The 21,116-nt window shown below is 44.2% G+C and overlaps 1 pseudogene; it reads right to left on the bottom strand.

Moving 5' to 3' along the window:
• LOC142786650 (metabotropic glutamate receptor 5-like) overlaps positions 1–21,116 on the bottom strand; it is a 147,152-nt pseudogene that overhangs the window by 36,058 nt on the left and 89,978 nt on the right.

Genomic DNA, 21,116 nt, shown 5'->3' with positions numbered 1-21,116 from the left:
TATACCTTCTCTCGAATCGATCCACGACCGTCTCATAAGCCAACCGATAAGCGGGTGATTTTACGAGGGGGTGTGGCATGTTACGTCTGGACGTAAGAAGCCGTGCAGAAAACGACGGAATTATTATCGCAAACACGCTCAACGCTACCCAGCACTTCACCGTTACGACAGAAAAGGGGAAAAAGAAAGGCGGAATTAGCACTAAGCCACGCAAGGCTTGAAACAGTGACACTGGACGAATGTTTGGGTTTTTTGTGTGTATGCCTTAGTTAGGTGATGCAGGTTCTAGGTTTATTCTAAGTTATTGCTGGGTTTTATCAAGGTGATGCATAGTTGTTTCTAAGATGATTCTCAGCGCAGAGATGTTCGAGTTACGCCTCACACAGTCACAGACACGACATAGATGTCCAAACTTCAGAGTCGTAAACTCGCGTTAAAACCGAGCGTTCGCACCTGTCATAGATCTACGCACACGTCATCGTTATGGTAGCCTTTCCATCGCATCGGTGTCTTCGAAGCCGTCGTTACCTTTAGCGCTCCCTGCTATTCTCTCGTTTGACGCGCTTCCAATAAATACATAGCGCTTCCAATAAATACACTAGAGGGAACTCTGGAACTAGTGTCTATGGGAGCTGCAAGGCATGGCGCTTCAGTGAGCATGGGAATGATGGGTAGTTCACGTATTTGTCTAATTTCCGTACTTTGGGCTACGGTTGGCATTGCGTGGCTTGAAGCTGCTTCGTCACGAAACAAAAATCTGCAAATGTTCAGCAGTCGCACTTCACCACCTAGAGCTTTGAGGCTCGCCAATTTAAATTGGGTCGCGAAGGTAAAAACGGTTTCTTCTTTTATTCGAAACGAAACGAAAACACTGAAATAAACGAAGCCACAACTGTGTTTGATGCCCGCAAGCACGAAGATTAGGCAAATCTATGTACTACCCCTCCTTCCCATGGTCGCTGAAGAATCGCAGCGCCAGAGCCCCCTCTAGATATTTTTTGAAGACTCTATAGTTTGACGTACACGTGGTCTTCGGCTCACCGCAGCTTCGCAGTCATCTGTCGGGCCAAAAGTTGCCTACTTTATTTAGAGTGGACCAGTGGTTAGCAATGCGTCATTGCATTTGCCTAATTTCTGAGACACATACCGCTATGATGACGATCATATAGTTTTCTTGTAGGCCGCTCAAGGGGACATACCTGTTAAGACGATGATAGTTTACTGCGATCGACTCCTAACGAACGATTTGGAAAAAAAAAACAGCTTAGACGTTAAAACTGAGTGCGTCGAATTTCCTGTCGCGAAGAGCTCGCAAAGTCTGCCCTGGGTTCCGTACCGCTTTCTGATAGTGATTCTCAATATACTTCGAAGCACTTCCAGGACTTGCAGCATCATCGTCGTCTATGACAATGAACGGAAATGCAGGTGCTGCACGAACAAGCGGGATGACGGAAGCATCATTTCACAGACTACTCGTGTTCCTGTTAAACTCGGTATACACTCATCACTCCTGATTGATTGATTGATTTATATGCGGGATGTAACGTCCAAAAAACCCCGTATGATTATGAGAGACGCCGTAGTGGAGGGCTCCGGAAATTTTGACCACCTGGGGTTCTTTAACGTGCACCCAAATCTGAATACACGAGCCTACAGCATTTCCGCGCCCATGGAAATGCAGCCGCCGCAACCGGGATTCGATCCCGCTACCTGCGGGTCAGCAGCCGAGTACCTTAGCCACTAAACCACCACGGCGGGGCCACTCCTCACTCCTGTACGCCACTTAATCCTGTATCGCGTTGATCCAGCAATCCACCTGCCTCGGTTACCAGTTAGATATGGTCCCCGCGCAAGTGATTGGCGATAGCGACAGAGTCCTTACGATGAGAAAGTTGTCAAAAACGTCGTCACTCTCAAGTTTTAGTGTACTATAAAGAATATTTCAGGTGGTCAAAATCGATCTGAAACCCTTCATCCCGGCGTATTCGACAGCGCTGACATTTAGGTCGTTAGGCCACCCCAGCATTTTTTGACTTAGTCATCACCTTTGATTAGTTGACTACGAGTAGCAAATCCTTTATTTTAGCCGAGGTAATTAGAAACGACGGCGATACGGTATACGACGTTAGCATATGACACAGTAGCTCAGTTTTATAACTTGCCGAAAGCGAGCACTGCACGCGAACGGCAAGACCGAAAAACCGAAAGACCGAACGGAAAGCTTTGAAAAAGGAAAAATGGAGAAGTGCGGCAAACTAACGGTCGGTCGGTCGGTCGGTCGGTCGGTCGGTCGGTCGGTCGGTCGGTCGGTCGGTCGGTCGGTCGGTCGGTCGGTCGGTCGGTCGGTCGGTCGGTCGGTCGGTCGGTCGGTCGGTCGGTCGGTCGGTCGGTTTGCTTGACATAATTGCCAGTTGTTTTCAATGATTGTGCCGAACTAATGTGACAAATAAACACAGCCAAAAGCAGCGCATAAAAACGATAACAATGTTGTGTATAGAAACGGGATGCCATGGCAGTTTTGTGAACAAAATTTAGACAGCCACAATTAGCCTGCTGGCGTAAACAAGCAGACGCACTCTTAAGGCCAAACCTCATAAGCGCAAAAATGCACGCGACAGCGACGAGCGACGAAACAGGGCGTTCGCGCGACGTGTCGCGTGCTCGTTTTCGCGCGATCGCTCGGTTCTCCAGATTTGGAAACCGTCGCTCATCGCCCGGAAGTGCTGGGCTCAAGCAGCCAATAGCGAAATACCGGAAAAGACAAAGACTACGTAGGTGCACGTGGCCCTGCCCGAATCACGTATGCGCAACAAGAAATAACGCAATGTTTACGCATGTGCATATAAAAAAAGTGCTGCAAGGCATTCATAAACACTTTCCGTTCCATTACACAACAATATATCTTATTTTCAAATTGCATACCACTCGCTACGCGGTTTTCTTGGTGCGAGTAGACAGCCTCATGCCAGCAACAGTGGAGTTCGCTCGCCGAAGCCGTCGCGTGAATGAGGTTTGCCTGCGCTAGCGACTGATCGCGCGAAGCCGATCTACGTCGCGTCGCTCGTCGCTGTCGCGTGCATTTTCGCGCTTATGAGGTTTGGCCCTTATACTTCAGTTAAGATGATGTCTCTCACAAAAAAAAAGGTGAGGTATGTACGTCACTTCACGTTCGCTCTCTCTAACGTATCAAGTGTGTCATCATTACCCTGAACCTAAAGACAAGCGATGCTAAGGGGGGGGGGGGGGGGGGAGGGACCAGGCACGGCAAAGTGGGCACACACAAGCACCACAGTGACATGTGCGAAAAGCGTGAATGGGCGGCACCGATGAGCCACGCCGGGAAAAAAATAATTAGTGGGTGGAGGGAAGCTCGGCTGCGTGTGTTTTGGGGCGTCGTCTCGGTTCGAGAAATGGCGCGTCTGGAAGTAACGACCCGGTGCCGTAATTAGTCACGGATAACGGACAAGTGAAGAATGCGCTTGACACTCGGCAAGGCGGACCGCCATTCCAGCTAACTCTTCGAGAACGTCTTTCTTTTCGTCTTTCTAGAAAGCCGTAGCTTCAGATTAGCTTACTGCTTTGCTCGGTCTGCTTGAACACTTCTGTGCCAGCGAGATGCGTCTCGTTACGCCACTTTCGGGCTTGGCGTAAAGGCTGCACCGTCTTGTCTACAGGAACCAAAGGCGCACGTCAGGTCTAGAGCTATTATGGCCTCTCCCGGAATCTGGTAGGCGCTGCTCCGATAATAGAATAACCTGCACTCGCGCCATCTCTCTCTCTCAATCTGTCCCTCCTCCGCACTGCTCTTTGAGCCAGAAAATTTGATTGGTATGTGAGGTTTAAAGTCCCAAAACCATCATGTGATCATGAGAGACGCCCTAGTGCACGACTCCAGAAATTCCGACCACCTGGGGTTCCTTAACGTAAACCCAAATCTGAGCACACGGGCCTACAGCATTTTCGCCTCCATTAAAAATGCAGCCGCCGAAGCCAGGATTCGATCCCGCAAGCCACAGATCAGCAGAGGAGTACCTCAGACACTAGACCACTGCGGTGGGGTCTTTGCGCCAGAAGGGCGACCTTAGTGTGTGGAGGAAAATCTCGGCTGTGGCAGTCGCATTTCGACATGGGCGAAATGCTAGAGGTCCGTGTGTAGCGCGATTTCACACCGGATAACCGATATTTCAGGAACCCTTCACTACAGCATGCCTTATTTACATTCGTATCGTAGATTCGGCATGCAAACCCTTACGCTTGCCGCCCCCTTTTCTCTCTGCACTGGTAGGGTAGCAAATGAGAGCTTAGTCTACCTCTCTGCCTCTCATTACCTTTTCTTTATCTTCTTTTCTCTCTCTCTCTCTCTCTCTGGCTATAAACATGTATATATAGATTGTGCGTACACACGACGTTAAATCCGGGGTTATATGTTTTTTCTTTACTTCCACGCGCTGAACCACTGACCGTGCAGGGACGTCATGCCGCGGCATGTTACATTTCGTTCAATCATGGCCTTATTCGGCAAGCGAACTGTATGTAACATAAACTGAGATAACATGCGGCGTATCAGTTGGCTGTATATCGCACTGCTTTCGCGAACATCAGCTAAATGTGGCAGTATATCATGGAAAACTTGATAGTGACGCCACCATCGTCTTGGCAGCAAGAGCTCGACAGCACAAAAACTGTTTCGCTTTCTCGGTTAGCCATGCCCCCTTTTCGCCGAGTTATGACCGAACGAATCCCTTACACCAGAGCTGAGACATGCCAGAGTGGAGTCACGCCAGAGCGGTATTAGCTGCTATCATTACCTCTTTTAACATTTCAATTAGTTCCTATGAAATTCATTACGTTAAAACACTCAGGTGGTCTAAATTTCCGGAGCCCTTCACTACGGCGTCTCTCATAATCATATGGTGGTTTTGTGACGTTAAACCCCACAAATCAATCAATTATGACATTCATTGCTTTGCCGTAGCGGCCAAACAAAGCTTTTTTTTTTCTTTTACAGCCTGCGTGGCATATTTCTAAGAAGCGATTGATATGACACTTCAAGGATTCGCTCACCGTCCTGGGGGGTCTCCGTTCTCGTGGAAGAAAACCGTCTCGTTGTTCCACGCGAATGTGGCGTTCATCAGGTACTGCAAGAAGACGGAGCCGTTGACGGGCACCATGGCGGGGCACACGCCGGACGTGTTGGGACAGAGGTCGCGTTGCATGTTGTGTAGGCCATACGCCATGGTGTATATGGACTTTTTCACAAACTCCACTTTGGTGTCCTGCTTGTGGCCCTCTCTTAGGTCCTCCTTGCCTAGACACGAACAGAGGATTACGATGAGAGTTGAGCCGCAACATAAGATTTGATTAACTTGTAAGCGATAACGAAAATGTATCCTCCACGTATGCTACCTCTGTTGTCCCGGTGTTGTTTCCGTCCAAAGTAAGAGTTGTAATGTAGAAAATAACGTTACAAGTTCGTGCGATGCCTACATTTTACATATGACAAGTAAACCATGTTTATTCACGTAATGCTGTTGGCTGCTGTATTTGCTGAATTAACACCAACCAAGTGGACTAATGGTGATTTGCTTTGGCTATAAAAGCAAGTGAAGATAACTAGTGATAATTTTGAATAGCTGTGAAGCATTCCAACGGCATTCAGCATTAAATCAGCGCTGTCTTTTTTACTGTTAAGAAATAACAAAATGTTGTGTAGTATGTTCCACAACATAGAGAGAGCAGCCGACGCTTTCTTCTTTCATCTACAGTAGCTTCTACCGTGTAAAAAAACAAATTGAGGATTGTGGTTGCAGCGGGCATTCAGAAGCAATAAGAACTTCCGAGCTGCGTGAATATTGTTTCAGGAATAGACATCTAAGATGCATCTTGTCTTCAAAGTGAATGTAGTAAGGCAGGTGAACAGTGTCGTCCGGAAAATGCTATAGAATTTCCCGCACGTCTTCGAGTTAGAATGAATGTGACCTTTATCAGCCGCTCAGCCACTTTCGGCGGTGAGGCGGGGAATGGTCAAAGATGGTGAGCGATTTCATGTCAAACATTCAACAGTCCAGAGTCAAAAGTTCTTAAATTACTCTAAAGAAGCCACTTCGACTACAGTATATTGCATGAGCTTTCTATCGTGATCGGAAGATATTTTTTTCTAAAGGTCAGGTGAGCTTACTGCAAATGGTATGTGTGGTGTGTATGCATAGTTGGCCATAACATAGTAACAAATATTAAGGCAACTTCCCTCTAGTGGTGCCAAGTCTGAATGAAGGGCAGAGATGGGCAGCCTTCTTTGTTTCTCTGTGCTTTTCTCCTTCCTTCTACCTCTCTTTTTGGATGCGAAGCATTTCTTGCTCGGGCCTATGTACAGCAGTGTCCGTACTCACTATACCCATGCGCAACCGTCTCCTCCATAACTCCTTCGAACATCTGCGTGTCACTCTCTCCACTTCTCTTCTACCTCCTGCTTGCATTTGCTCCCCCTCTGTCTCTCCTCTGGGCATCCCTTCAAGTTCTATATATATATATATATATATATATATGGAACTTGAAGGGAAGGCACGACAGGTCCGGGTATTTTCTATATTGAATGAACTTGCAGATAGCACATTTGAAAAGGAAATCGTATTTACTAACGTTTCGGCCGTGCCACGGCCGAAACGTTAGTAAATACGATTTCCTTTTCAAATGTGCTATCTGCATGTTCATACAATATATATATATATATATATATATATATATATATATATATATATATATATATATATATATATATATATATATATATATATATATATATATATATATATATTTTGTCATGTCACTTTATAGCTCACCCGTGCACGTTCGGTTGTAGCGTGCCGAGCCCGGACCAACACCCAGTGAGCAGTTGAATCGCACTTCCCAGAACTCCTTGAACCAAGGGTTCCGCGTGTTGGTGAACGGGTTCAGGCCGAAGTAGTAGTGATCGAAGGCGTGGTCGTAGTTGGCGTGAAAGCGGATCGAGAGGCTCCCGACGGACGCCTTCTCCTGGTTCTTTACCACGTCCTGGCGGTCAGACCAGCCATCGCGCAGAAGGACATTAATGGAGCAGAGACAGCAAATCAGCAAGTAATGTGGCAAATAGTTATAGTTCTGGAACATACTCGTGATGATCTACGCAACCAAAGGACACAGAAAACTATGAAGTACACGCCACAAGCGTGTACTTGTGCACTTCTCTACACGCCACAAGCATGTACACAAGCGTGTGCCTGGGACTGTGTTTTCTTTTTTTCGTGCGCTGACTGTCATGGGAAATCAACACGAGTCAGATGACGTTCAACGGACCATCAAAAGGGCAGCAGCGCCAAGGTAAAGCAAACTTATAAAGGCATATACGCTTCATCAAAAGCGAAAAGTGAACGTCGGTGGCGTCGGCGCCAACACGAGTGATGCAAGAAACAACCATGTGTTAACGTCACCCTATAACGTTATCACCACGCCACAAGTCGTCAAATTTTGTGACGTAATGATGCCGTCACCTGAAGAGCGAACATCTTATCACATAAATAGACGACATAGTCACTTGTGCAAACGAGAAGCGATGTCTGGGGCACTACAAATCTAGATGAGGCGAAAAAAGGTTCCAATGCGTCCGCTATCAGACGCAGTGCGAATTGAGCTACCTTTAGGTAAAGAAAACTTTCCGAACGTGGGAGGGGAGTACAGGTGTTTCAATACAATCAACGACAAAGAATAAGAATTTGTCTTTTGCCGACGAGTTGACTTGGGAAAATACATAAGAGAACGTGTGATAATTTAGCAACCGTGGATCTCTTTATCTAGCACAAAATGTCTTGAAGGCATTCATATTCAGCTTTACGGTAATACAAACAAATAATCAACAAGCACAACCAATGTGTATTGTTCGCGTATCACACACAACCGAAAAACTTCTTGCTATATGCGCGTTGTAGAAGGCTATCACAGTCAAAATATAGCAACTTTCTTTACGGCTCTCTTCATCTTTTTTGAAGTGCAATGATATCAACTACGCCATCATGTTCTGCCTTTCGCACGTTATTTATCACTATTTCCGACGCTGGCTTGTGTAATATAACGATATGATATAAAAAAGCCTTATCTCATTTTATTCCTACATATCTGAAGATGTCATCTGCTTGATGCGTTAGCGAAACGTAAAAGAAGGAAAGCATCTAGCCATTGATGCATCTGCAAGGTCTCGAAATCTCCAAAAGCAAAGCATCGTCACACATGATTCGCGAGACAGTACATACTAAATCAAGCGCGTAGACGCATTAAGGTAACTAGATAACTACCCGACTAGAATGGATGAACGCTCGGGTATTGCGTAAATAAAAAGGACGTGAGAAGGGCCGTCTGCTCCAGTCATAACTTATGAGCAGCCGACACGTGTGCAGGAGTCGTTCCGCTGTCCTGAATTCTTTATAGAGAAAGGCTGCCCTTCCAACCTTTTGCGTTTATTTGTTTTTTTCTTTGTTGACCATCGCTTCCGCGAACATTCCGAGCTGTCCAGTAATGTGACGATCACGCACGCTCGAGGCACATTTCATGTGCACAGCTGTGGCCAGCGGCGACAGCACGCAGGGTATCTAAATTGCAACTTTACTGTTCATCCGTACAGCGACCGTGCATGAAGATTCGAAGCACGCAAGGGGAAACACCTGTAGCGTGGCGCGGTTACGGAGCAGAGAGGAGTGAGAAACGATGAGCACGTGACCTGACATGACGCAGATCTCTGCACAACACAGATGATGATGGATGAATAAGATTTGAGGTTGTGAGGGACCAAGAATTTTACCACCATTACTACGCTGTACTGCTATATAGTCATATATATTATAGTAATTTGATACCTTATGACTTCGTTTTACATGCGCTTGCAAAATAATTGAATGACAAACGCAAAGATGATCGCAATGTGGATGAAGAAACTAACAGAGACCTCAAGGAAACAAACTAAAGAAAGAATGTAATGTAGGGTAGAGTTCGTTGTTGTCGGTGTTGGCAGCTAGGAAAAAATTGGGAGGGGGTTGTAGGTGGGCATCGAAGAAAGGGTGTAAGTAATATCGTGTCAGCAAGGGAAGTTCGTGAGACTCAGTGAGCTCAGACGAGGAGGAGTTCCCGGAAATATCGTCCGATATGGCACATATTGAAAGTATTCTACTACTCTGCACGCACGCACGCACACACACACACACGCACACTCACTCTCTCTCTCTTTTGTTCTCTCTCTCTCACCCTTATCTCATCTTTTCGACCAAACAAACATGCTCCGAGGGCACATGCGAAGCTTCGTCAGGAGGACTCGTGGACGGCTGCACTCGCGGAAACCGACGAGGCTACACAGTAAGGCTGGCTATCGATTTATTTGCGTTTCGTTGGTTTGTGTGTACGGACGCTGACGTCTCAGCGCCGAAGAAGAATTCAGTCGCGAAGTCTGTCGATAGGAATGCGAGAGATCAAGGCTTTTCAATTTAAAGAAAGAATCGAAGATCACACGTCGCAGACGCACGAAGCATGTGTGAGGGAGGATGTAATGAAAAAGAAATGGAAGCAAAAATATATCAGAAAATAGACGAGATCTTTTCTGCAGCAGTAGGTTTAGGTAAATGGAACCTATACTCTATAATTTATAGCCATGTTCCTTGGCAAAAAGAGATGCAAATGTCAACTCCCTGTCTCTATCTCCTCCACCATCCGAGGCTCTAGAAAGTCAGCATGTTTCGATAAATTTCCTGAGTGGAATATATATATATATATATATATATATATATATATATATATATATATATATATATATATATATATATATATATATATCTAGGGAGCGTATTCTATACCAGCTCCATATATATTGCGCTTTTCTCTTTCCTTGTTTTTTTTTCTTTCTTTCTTCTTTCATGTTGCCAGATGCCTTGCTTCGGAGGCATGCATTGTTCGTTGAGGAGCCGAGAGTTTCTTCAGTTTCAAAAAAGATCGCTTCAAAACACGACACACGCTTTACGACTAGTGAGAACGCGTAGTAATGACGTGCAATTCTTGTTAACTTTTTTTTCCCGAAGATAAGCCCAGCTGCTTTCCACAAGCGTAAATCACAGCGTCTTCTTATCTGCTTTGTAACTTGCTATCCTATGGGTTGCGTTTTCTGACTCGGGGACTGGGGAAGGGGGGATCATTAACGCGACAGTTGGTACCAGCTTACCGGTAACTGCTTTTGCGCAACGGTAGAAAACGATAGCTGTGGAAGCCGTAAAAGGCTCTCCAAAAAACGTTTCTATTTTGCGATTTGTTTACGCTGAGACAGATGGTGGCGCACCTTAAAGCACAACGACTTTCAAAACTCCAGTTTGGCCACCCATCCGTATTCGTCCGAAAGATTCATTACTGGAAGGTCAGAGTGGATCATTATCAATGCTTTCATCACGAACAGCTCAAACTGGGAAAACTTTAAAGGGCATGACGGGTCGCAACACATCCTCTATGACTGGCCTTGCCTTAGTTGGAAAGTAGCAGACTCTGACATCAGCTTTGGCAACGCAGCAAGGTGGGCATTGTGGTGCTAGCTATATTCTTGGCCCCGCACAAGCCTCACAACACGAAAAACAATTACAGGGCTGTTTTAAGGAAGTTGCGGGGCGTTCAGACTAGACACGATGCTTTAGAGAGGCTACCGGTTTATATAACTGCAGCATGTACTAGGACAATGCGTATAAAAATGAATCACAACATGCCTCCTACAATGCCTGCCCGCCCGCCATAATACGACACTGATGTGCCCCCGCAGACGAAAAGTCGAGCAGGCGCCGAAGGCGACAGAATAGCGCTTGCCTGTTTCTACGTGTTTATCCTGGTTCTCTTTTTATATCTCCCACTCTAATACATGTTGCAGTTATGGGATAACAACTCGCCTGATCAGCAAATCCGATATGCCTCTTGATGACATCCGGTTTTGTTCACCGATGTACCTTAATTACATCGGTGGTTAAAAAGAGCTTTAAAAAATAGCCCACTGATTTTCTACACTTTCTTTCACTTATTTGGCAAAATACATTCAAATAAATGTTCTTTTGAGCTACTTGGAAAACTGTGAGAAATTTTCTTGAACTGTACGCACGTTCCTTTTATCTGGAAAACTAAAGAGAGATATTTCTTGCCCTAAACAGTATCTGAAAACGTGCTTTCAGTTTCGACTTAGGAGCTGGTAAATGAGGTGACCGGTAGTTTTCTAGGGTCGCTGGTGCCCACTGAGGCATGTTCCCTCCATGCAGGTGTCCTCCCGCTTCGGGTTGATCACGTCATTGTCGTGCGCTCTGTGGCCCGTAATTTCCAGACTCACGCTAGTCTTTGCTTTCTATTTGTCTTGGCGCTTCGGTAGCAATGTATTCCAATACCGTTACTCTGCCATACAGGGTGTACTAAATAGAAGCAACGAATTTTCGTGGTCCAAAAAGCCTAGCACTTACATTTACAGAGAAGAAATTGGCGCAGCTTGCACTAAATCTCGCAAGGCTGGGTAACAGGAGAGCTGGTGAGCACGTAGCTGGTCTTGGCTTGCCTAGGCTTATACCCTCCACCCTGTCCCTTTCCCATGCCTTGGTATACTAAGCTACACATGGCCAGACTTGCTCTGTTTGTCTTTTAATATCTGTTTTGTGTCTGTGTCTTTTCGTCTATTCCTCTCGATTTCGATATCCTTCTCTGTCTTTATTCTTTTCTTTCTTTCCTTTCTCTCAGTCTTTTAAATGCGAAGCGTTTCTAAGTGAACTTCGGCGACTTTGAGCGTATCTATCTAGCCGTTTACGTTTGGGTGCTCTCGTGGTCCCCCCTTAACTTGGCGTGAAATAAAATCAGCATGGAAGGGTAAGTTGGTTTGACGAATATGACGCGCTGGTCAAGACATGAATAATGTCACAATCCCGTCGCGTACGTCATCAAACACTTCCCGCTAGACAGTGGCACATACCCACGAGCGGGTATGTGCCACTGGTATGCGGACATGTGCCACAGGCCATTGACACTTAGTATCTACCCAGGAACAACAAGAACATGGTTAAGCTCTCCGCTGTTCTTCTCCTCCTATTTTACTTCCTACACGAGCAATTTTAACGCGCGAGCGTAAGGAAATACGCGACATCGGTAGCGTCGACCCGAGGCATGCAAAGAATAAATGTCAGGGTCCCAGCTCGAATTGGACCGAAGCATTCTGCGTTGCAATGAAGCATTTTACCACAGAGCTATGCCAGGTCTCGAAACTAGTTTTCAAATAGGTGCTAATCTTCGTGAAATGTCAATATTGGTTGCCTGCCCAATTTTACAAACGAAACATATGTACTCCTTTGATACAGCCGTCACGTACGCCCATTCGGCAGCAGTGGCGACGTTCTAGGCACAAGCTGAACAATTTCTTCTGCGTTTTGCAGTTTCGCCGTGCACCTGGGAGCAACTGAGACCACTGTGCATCATCACACACGTGCCATTATTATCGACTGCCCCACAGAAGCAAGCACAATGTGCAGAACACCAGGAGGCGACTGATTCCAGGTCCGTGTGATCTCCGGGACCACGTGACCATCTGCATATATATAAAGACTGCCCCTTCACCGAGGATTGCATTCGGCAGCAGTGGCGACGTTCTAGGCACAAGCTGAACAATTTTTTCTGCGTTTTGCAGGTTAGTGGCGCTCTTCTCAGAGCATAAAATTGGTTCTAGTCTTGAATAGCTGCCACTGCTGCCCGGTGTTTTGTATATGTAATTTTTTTATGTGATTTTCTTCGTGTTGTCGGTAGTAACTAACATGAACAAGGAAGTTTCGAGACTGATCCATGATTTCAAAGATGAAATCAAAAATGAGTGGAAGCAAATGAAAGAAGCGCTAGAGCGAGGCTTCCGATCAGAAGAAAGAAATCTGCGCACTGAAATTGATGAAATGAAGAAGAGCATGGATTTCTTCAGCAAGACCCTAGATAACACCAATAAAAAACTAGTGGCAACTTTAAAGGAAAATAATGCGCTCAAGAAAAAAAACGGTGTGCTACAGCACAAAGTTTTTTCTTTGGAAAAGAAACTGGCGCACTGCCAATCAGGCCTCTTGCAGTCTGAGCAGTACTCGCGAAATCGGAATTGGGAAATTAAATGAATAGCCGAAAAACCAAATGAGAACCTTGTTGAAGTACTCCAAAAAATTGGAGAGGAAGTTGGCGAGACTATAACCCCTGAGGACATTGACGTTTGCCACAGGGTTCGAACAAAGCAGGTTGGTCAAACCAATATAATTGTTCAGTTTCAGCGGAGAGACAAACGCGATCAACTGCATGCTTCAGAAGTCGCGCAAGAAAAGGCTAACAAATGCCTCCCTCGGCCTACCTGCTGAATCTCCTGTGTTCGTAAATGATCACCTTTGCCCTGAAGTGAAGAAAATGCTCGGAATGGCAATAGCGCGCAAACGAGAACACAGCTGGAAATTTCTGTGAACGAAAAATGGCACTATTCATGCGCGCCGCACGGAGACTTCGCCTGTTGTCCGCATAATGCGTGAAAGCGATTTGAACGAGATAACGAACACATAAATCACAGACACTACAATATATTCATGCCCAGAATAGAGATGGAGCCTTCAGGCTATGTGTGTCCAGGCGACATCATTACGAAGCACAACATTACTAACAAAGACAAACTGCTAAAAATTGTGCATCTAAATCCAAGGTCGCTGTTGAACAAAACGGATGAGGTCACTGTGCTAATCGAATCATGTAACCTCAATTTTGAAGTTTTGATGTTTACGGAAACCTGGTATAATGATGACTCGGAGTACTGTGCACTTCAAGGATACGAACATTTCAATGTAAATCACAAGGAGGGCCGAGGTGGCGGCGTTGCGATTTTAACTTCTTTAAATGGTTATGATATTCTTCGAGAATATAGCGTCGCTACCGAAGATAACGAAGTTCTATGCATTAAAAAAGAAAAAACAGTATTTGGGGTCTTATATCGACCCCCTAATGCCCGCCCCTCTGCCTTCTTTCAGTTTTTAGACAATCTGCTGTTATTTGTAAATGAATGGCTACCTACTTACACTTGGTCGGGACTTTAATATCGACATGACGACAAGTACAGCAGCTACTGCACAGTTTTTGTCAATCCTGGAGTGCAATGACTTCTACAGTGTAATCAAAGCACCAACACGTGTAACCGCTTCGACGTCATCGTTACTAGACACTTTCATAATAAACTCGACTATCGATAATTCAAAATCTGGAATCTTAAGCCATGACATCAGTGATCACATGCCCATATATCTTTTTCTCGAACGAAAGACGTCAACTGAAAGCACGTTTACTAGTAATACAACGTACCGCAAGATATCGGCTCAGTCACTTCATGAATTCTGAGACGCTGTGCGCGAAACAGATTGGACTGGCATATTTTCCATTAGTGATGCCAATGAGTCATATAACAAGTTTATGAACAAACTGAAAATGCTTTACTTTAAATCATTTCCAATTCAGCGCTACCGAAATCAAAAGCCATCGCGCAAGCCCTGGATTTCGAAATAATTCATAAGATTAATCAACAAAAAAATAAACTTTACAAGTGTTTTGTCGAGTGAAAGGACTTGTCAAAGTGGAAAGAATATAAACAACTTCAAAATAAATTGGACAAAGAAAAAGAAGAGGCAAAAAATGACTACTACACGCGTATATTTAATAATGATTGTATGCGCCAAAATAACAATGTATGGGAAAAATAAGCGATACACTAAATCGCAGGCCAGCCACTACATGAATAGATACACTGAATATCGATGGTATTTCTATAGGCGGCACAGAACTTGCGGACCTATTCAATGATTTCTTTGTGAAAGTGAGATGTGTAGATCACGGCATTCAGCCCACACTGCATCAAACCTCGTTAAGGGAGTTTATATTTCTAAAGCCTACTAACACTTCTGAGGTGACTGCAACATTTTCATGTCTGAAAAATAGCCGCAGTAAGGATATGGACGATTTAGAAATCAGACCAATTAAGTATGCCACAGACCTTCTCGCTCCTGTTATAACGCACATTTTTAACGCATCCTTGTCGACTGGAGTTTTCCCTGGCAATATGCAAGTAGCCCGAGTAATAGTTTTACATAGAGGGGGTGATAAGAACAATAATGGCAACTATAGACCAATTTCTATTCTTTCTATATTATCGAAGGGCCTCGAAAAAATTATCAACGTCCGTATTGATAATTTTTCGCAGAAACATAACTTGCTAACCAAGTTTCAGCACAATTTTCGAAAAAGACGGTCTACGGAAAGTGTATTAAATATACAAAAGGATCTTATTCTTCAAGGACATTGAAAAAAAGCTTCTAACATTAGGGTTATACTTAGACTTTAGCAAAGCATTTAATAGAGTCAACCACCAACTGTTGCTTACGAAACTAGAAAGATATGGCTTCCGAGGAATAACACTTGAACTTATCCGATCTTATTTAAAAAGTCGACATCAATTTGTTGAAATTAATGAAAATAGGTCACAAACGAAACCTCTAACAGCGGGTGTGCCTAAGGTAGCATCCTTGGCCCGATATTTTTTCTTTATTACAGTAATGACATCGTAGAAATTAGTGATATGTGTAAGGTTGTCGCTTATGCAGATGACTGCTCAATTTTCTTTACAGGAAAAGACTTAGAAGAAATAATGCCTATAGCTAGCACTGTCTGTAACAAAATTCAACGCTGGTCAAAAGCAAACTACTTGATTCTTAATGAAGCCAAAACAAAATGTGTCATTTTTCATGCCCAAGGAAGTTCTACTACATTACCAGATAACATTGTTCTGGGTCCATATAAGATTACCATTACGTCCTCTGTGAAAACACTCGGAGTTATATTCGCCGAGCATATGTCCTGGAATGCTCATGTTGACAATGTGTGTGCGAAAGTGCGAAAAGTTATTGGTATTTTAAATCGCTATCGAAATACATTGCCCTATAAAATTAAGCGCCTCATTTATCATGCTCTCTTTCACTCACTTATTGCTCACTCATATGGGGAAACACCACCGCACAAAATAATTAGAGGATGGAAACACTTCAAAAAAGGCAGTTCGAGCTGTTGCAAATGTTTCTTTTTCTGAACATACGGAAGAGCTTTTTCGGCAAATTAAAATAATAAAAGCTGGTGATATTTGGAAACTGAAAACTCTACAATGCTACAGAGTGCTATGCTAGGAAAGCTAGATTCATTTTCAACCCTCGCTGATCTACAAGAAAACAAAAGTACATATTCATTTCGCCGTCAGGCTCCACGGCAAATTCCTTTTTCTCGTACAAATTATGGAAAACAGCGCCTTTGTCATACACTGCCTTCCCTACTTAACCATTTCAACAGACAAAGTGCTGATGTGTTACCGCTAAACAAAACTAAAATGTTGGACCTGTTCCTGTAACGGCTCTTTAACATAGGATTAGAAAAAAAAATCCCACTGGTTGTTGATAGCATGCTGCTGTTATAGTTATTTTCTACGTTATAAAAAAAGTGTTTCTCGGTTGTACTTTGTAGTTGCTGTATAGTTGTTTTTAATTTATACATTTTTCTTCCTTCATCGCAATGTTTATTTTATATTCACTTGAAATGTTATTATTGCTTTAATGCTTTATACTTTGTAACACGCTTCCTTCTCTTGTTTTGAAACAAACTTCACCACTGTCTGCCTGGGGGACCAGAGTTTGGTCAAGCCGAAGAACTATCGGCTTTTTCTCCAGTTCTTCCTTTTTCACCTTTGCATGAAATGGTGAAAATAAAAGATTTTGATTTGATTGATTTGACGTCGGGTTAACGTCAATAGTGATTAGGTGCCATGCGCTGAAGTTGATTTATGTAGCAGTGTCCAGAGCCAGCATACTCGTGAGCATCAGCGCCTCATATCAGCTTCTGGTGTTGCTAATACGCATGTCCCATTTGGCATCGTTGCACAAATGCAAACAACTGGTTATATATACATCTGCAACTCTTTAGCATATGTCTGTGCGTGCAACATTTGTACATATATTTAACGTCATTTCATGGCGTGTCGTTCAATAAAAAATTCTAACATAGTCGCTTTCTATCTGCATGCTTCGCTTATATAATGTCGATTCCCAAGTACGTGGCATCCGCCGAATTTTTTTTATACTCTTCCTTTCTGTCTTAGTCATGAATATATTGCATACGCTTGGTTAATCTAAGCATGCCTTACACGTTTTTGTGCGTACGTGCATATATACACATGTAAAGTAAAAAAAAATTCTGGGGGAGGGGGGGGGGGTCGTTTGAACGTTCCTACCGTTCCCCGTGCCCCGCCGAACAAGTGACTCTCTTGAAAAATTGTAACAGCGCAACAAAACGCCCATTTGTCGCCTTCGTCCGCAATGACGTCTCGGACGAGATTCTAACATGGTTGCTGCCGACATAAGTCCACGGTCGAAGCAAGATTCGAGGAGTTATTGTCCGCTGCAGGAGTTATTGCTATCATTATAGTGCTCACCTGCCGAAGAAGATGTATTTCCCGGCGACCTTGAGCCTGGCGGTGGCGTTGATAAGCGCTTGCACGGTGAAACCTTCGCAGAAGCAGACCACCACTTTGGCTGTGCCAAACTTGTCGATGCTGCGCACCACCGCATTATAGTCCTCATCGTCCGCATCCGTTGGAATTGCGTGCGAGTTGGCCACACAGATGCCGGCGTCCTTGGCCCGACTGGTGAACTCGTCGATGCCGTTGTAGCCGTAGTTGCCTGCGATAGAACAAGGTGCAAGGCATAATGTCATGTAGTGAACTTTGCAAATGAAAAGCGTCATGTACAGAAACGTCTGTCCTGTTCTGTCCATTCCGCTCCTGTAGCGTCATTTCCTGCCCTGTCTTATGTTTTTTTTTTCCTGCAATGCTTTTCCCTGCATGCCTTTCAACCAATGGTCCTAGTAATTTTTGAAACGAGGAAAGGCGTATAATAAAACTTGCTTGTAAGTTTTTTTCTCTTTTTTGTCGTAATAATGAAGCCTGCTTGACTGAGTCATGTAAGATATGTCACTTGATCCGCAATTATTATGCGCTATTCTAATTATAACATTTAGAAATAAGTTGATACTACGTGTAATGCCGCTTACTCGTTTTCTCTGTAATATATATTTTTGCTCGTGATGTTCCTAACACAATAGAACAATGAACACGTGAGAGAACGTTCCAATGAAAATTCTGAGTGGTAACTGTTAGACTTATGAAACTCTATGAAACAGAAACGTCCGCAGAGCAAGGATGTTCACAAATTATTATGTTTCACAGCTACTTAAAAAATAAAAAACAGGTTGTGGAAGAATGCATGTTTTATAGTGTTGCGTTATTGAGAATTTCTTTACGCATTTCTAACTATCCCAGAACTTTACCTATGTGCACCGCATGAACATGTCCATCGCAGTGATACGGCAGCTACGTTGCTCGGCTGTTGACGCGATGGTTTGGGGGTCAATTACGCGTTTGTATTTCGATGGAACCGATATGCTCAACACCCTTGCAATGCGCGGTGTCTTTGCACCTTAGGGAACACCACGCGATTTGATTGCCGGAGCCTTCCACTACGGTATGTTACGTAATGATACTGTTTTTCTGGCATGTGAAAGTCTCACAAATTTTTATTATCTGCATACGCATAAACTGACTCGCCGTATCTGAATACTGCACTGAAAACAGACCCTTTTTCTGACGACGTTGCCTTGTCGTTTCGGTGTCACGCACAGAAACACCCTACGACACTCTTCCTAAAGCGGCGCCTGCATTACCTCTGAAAGTGAAAACGAGCGCACATATCACCGGCACACAAACAGTGCAGCCACCGGCGAAATAACAAACTCCGATAGAAGAGCGCATCAGTGCGCGCAATAGAGTACCGCAATCGCTCGATGTCACATTGTGCAGTGCGTGTAGCGCACGCACGCTTTTCCTATATACCTCTCTGGTTGCATCTACAACTCGGAAGCACCCGATGAAACGCACCGCTTTGATTTGTGGGCTGACTGGTGAGGAGGAAGATGCTGCAGACGTTGTCACCAAAGCGGAATGGAGGCGAAAGCGTTCGGCCACCGTATATTTTCTCGCCCTACTTCCCGTCTCCACCTCACTTCTCTTTTCTTCTTCTTTTTTTATCGAGTTTTGACGTTGATAGGAGCTATGCTGACGCTTGTTTTTTCGCAGCTTTATGTGCCATCCCCATCCCACCTTCCTCGGCTTCTCTGAGCACGTATCGCCGGTTGGCTCCGGGCCAGAAAATACCGCCACCGTCGCTCCATTAAACGATTCCCCGCTTTTCCTTGTTTTTCTTTTCTATGACTGCGCTGCAGCGCTTTGGCAGGAGGTGTGTGTTTGCTGTGTTAGACCAGCGGCCTGCTGACGTTTTATGTTGTCCCTACCATCGCCGTGTCTTTTTGGATAGCGTGTTATTATGGCATGATTCGACAGCAGAATCCCCTTTTTCATTAAACAAAGAAAAAAAACTCGGCAGTTTTCTGAATTAGAACCAGAGTACACGGCGTCTGAGATGTTGGCGAATATAAAACCAAAACGAAACAGTCATGTATATTAAAACTATGGAGGCGGAAATGTTGTAGGCCTGTGTGCTCAGATTTGGGTGCACGTTAAAGAACCCCAGGTGGTCTAAATTTCCGGAGCCCTCCACTACGGCGTCTCTCATAATCATATAGTGATTTTGGGACGTTAAACCCCACATATCAATCAATCAATGTATATTAAAACTCTAGAACATGGCGCTTATAATGATCTGTGTGCCCTGGCTGCTGCCTTCCGTTTTTTTTTCATTTCAACTCTGTAGAGTGAAGTAGACTTGTTTGATATTCATGCTCAATTTAGATATTTGTCGCCCCCCCCCCCTCTGTCACACTATAAAGTTTCGTCGTGAATGTATCTTTTCTCTTACTTTCCACGAATCACACGTGTTCTCGTTATCTCACGCGTTTTGGAAATGTCAGGGACAACGCCACGTTCTGATTCTCAAATACACACTCTGCCATTGACTGTCTGAATTTATGTTTATTTGCGCCTCGTCGGTCGCGATGTTTATAGATAATGCATTTCAACTCGTTCGCATCTTGAAACTTCCGGTGAAAACGAAAAGATGACATTAATGTGTATCATCAAAATAAGTCACAATGGTGAAAACTAAATTCTTTTTAGTCACACAATCAGTGAATCACATGACTGAATCACAATTACGTTCAGTGTATCGGTGACCACCTAGTTACTCCAAGAATTAGAAGAGGTTGAGATGTAGCAAGGAGAGGAAGGGGGGTTAACTATACGCATGCCCAGCTTGCTACCTTTCACAGAGGGAACAAATGAAGGGGCGAATAGAGAAATGAAAGAAAACAGAAGGATTGGCAGAATCACGCGCACACTTGGAGGAGCATATCGGGTCTACAGGCGGTGGCAGAGGCCTGTTGACTGATTATTTTCGGAGCACTTTCATTGCCTCCTGTGGCTGCCAGGCATATATGTCCAAGATTTTAGAACTTTGGTTGAAGAAAACGGTTTCGAGTTCAGTTATCCGAGAATCATATGAAGTGAGAATGAGTGAGGGTCATAGAAAGCGCCGCTGCACATGACGTGTCCAATTGTGTGTTTCATTGCGCAGGAATCACACAAGAGCTTCACATCAGAACGAGAAATTTGCTATGGCAGTTGCAGCATTAACAAAAGATCAAACTGGTGTAGATAACACCTTATCAAGTTATGAGACCGCCAAAAAGCGTGCACAGATGTTTGAGCACGGAAGTGTAGTTTTCTTGGCACGTACGTCGTTGACGGAGGTATCAAAACAACTCGGGTTTCTTTAAGTGCTAATTGGGCTGCTTCGTCGCCTAAGTGATTACTAGAAATATGTTTATGTCCTGGTAGCCATTATTCCATCCTTTCTCTCAAACTTGATGGTAACTGTTTCTTTTTTATTTGATGCATCAATGCAGCCCTTACAGAAACAAGCTCTGGAGCAGTATATGTCGTTACGTGCGATAATTTAAACTTTATTCTCATCACTGCAGTCAGTATTATATTA

The sequence above is a fragment of the Rhipicephalus microplus genome, unplaced genomic scaffold (assembly GCF_043290135.1).
Source record: "Rhipicephalus microplus isolate Deutch F79 unplaced genomic scaffold, USDA_Rmic scaffold_27, whole genome shotgun sequence".
In the NCBI taxonomy this organism is placed as follows: Eukaryota; Metazoa; Arthropoda; class Arachnida; order Ixodida; family Ixodidae; genus Rhipicephalus; species Rhipicephalus microplus.
Note: the sequence above shows the minus strand (reverse complement) of the source record. Positions and strands in the feature narration are given on the sequence as shown.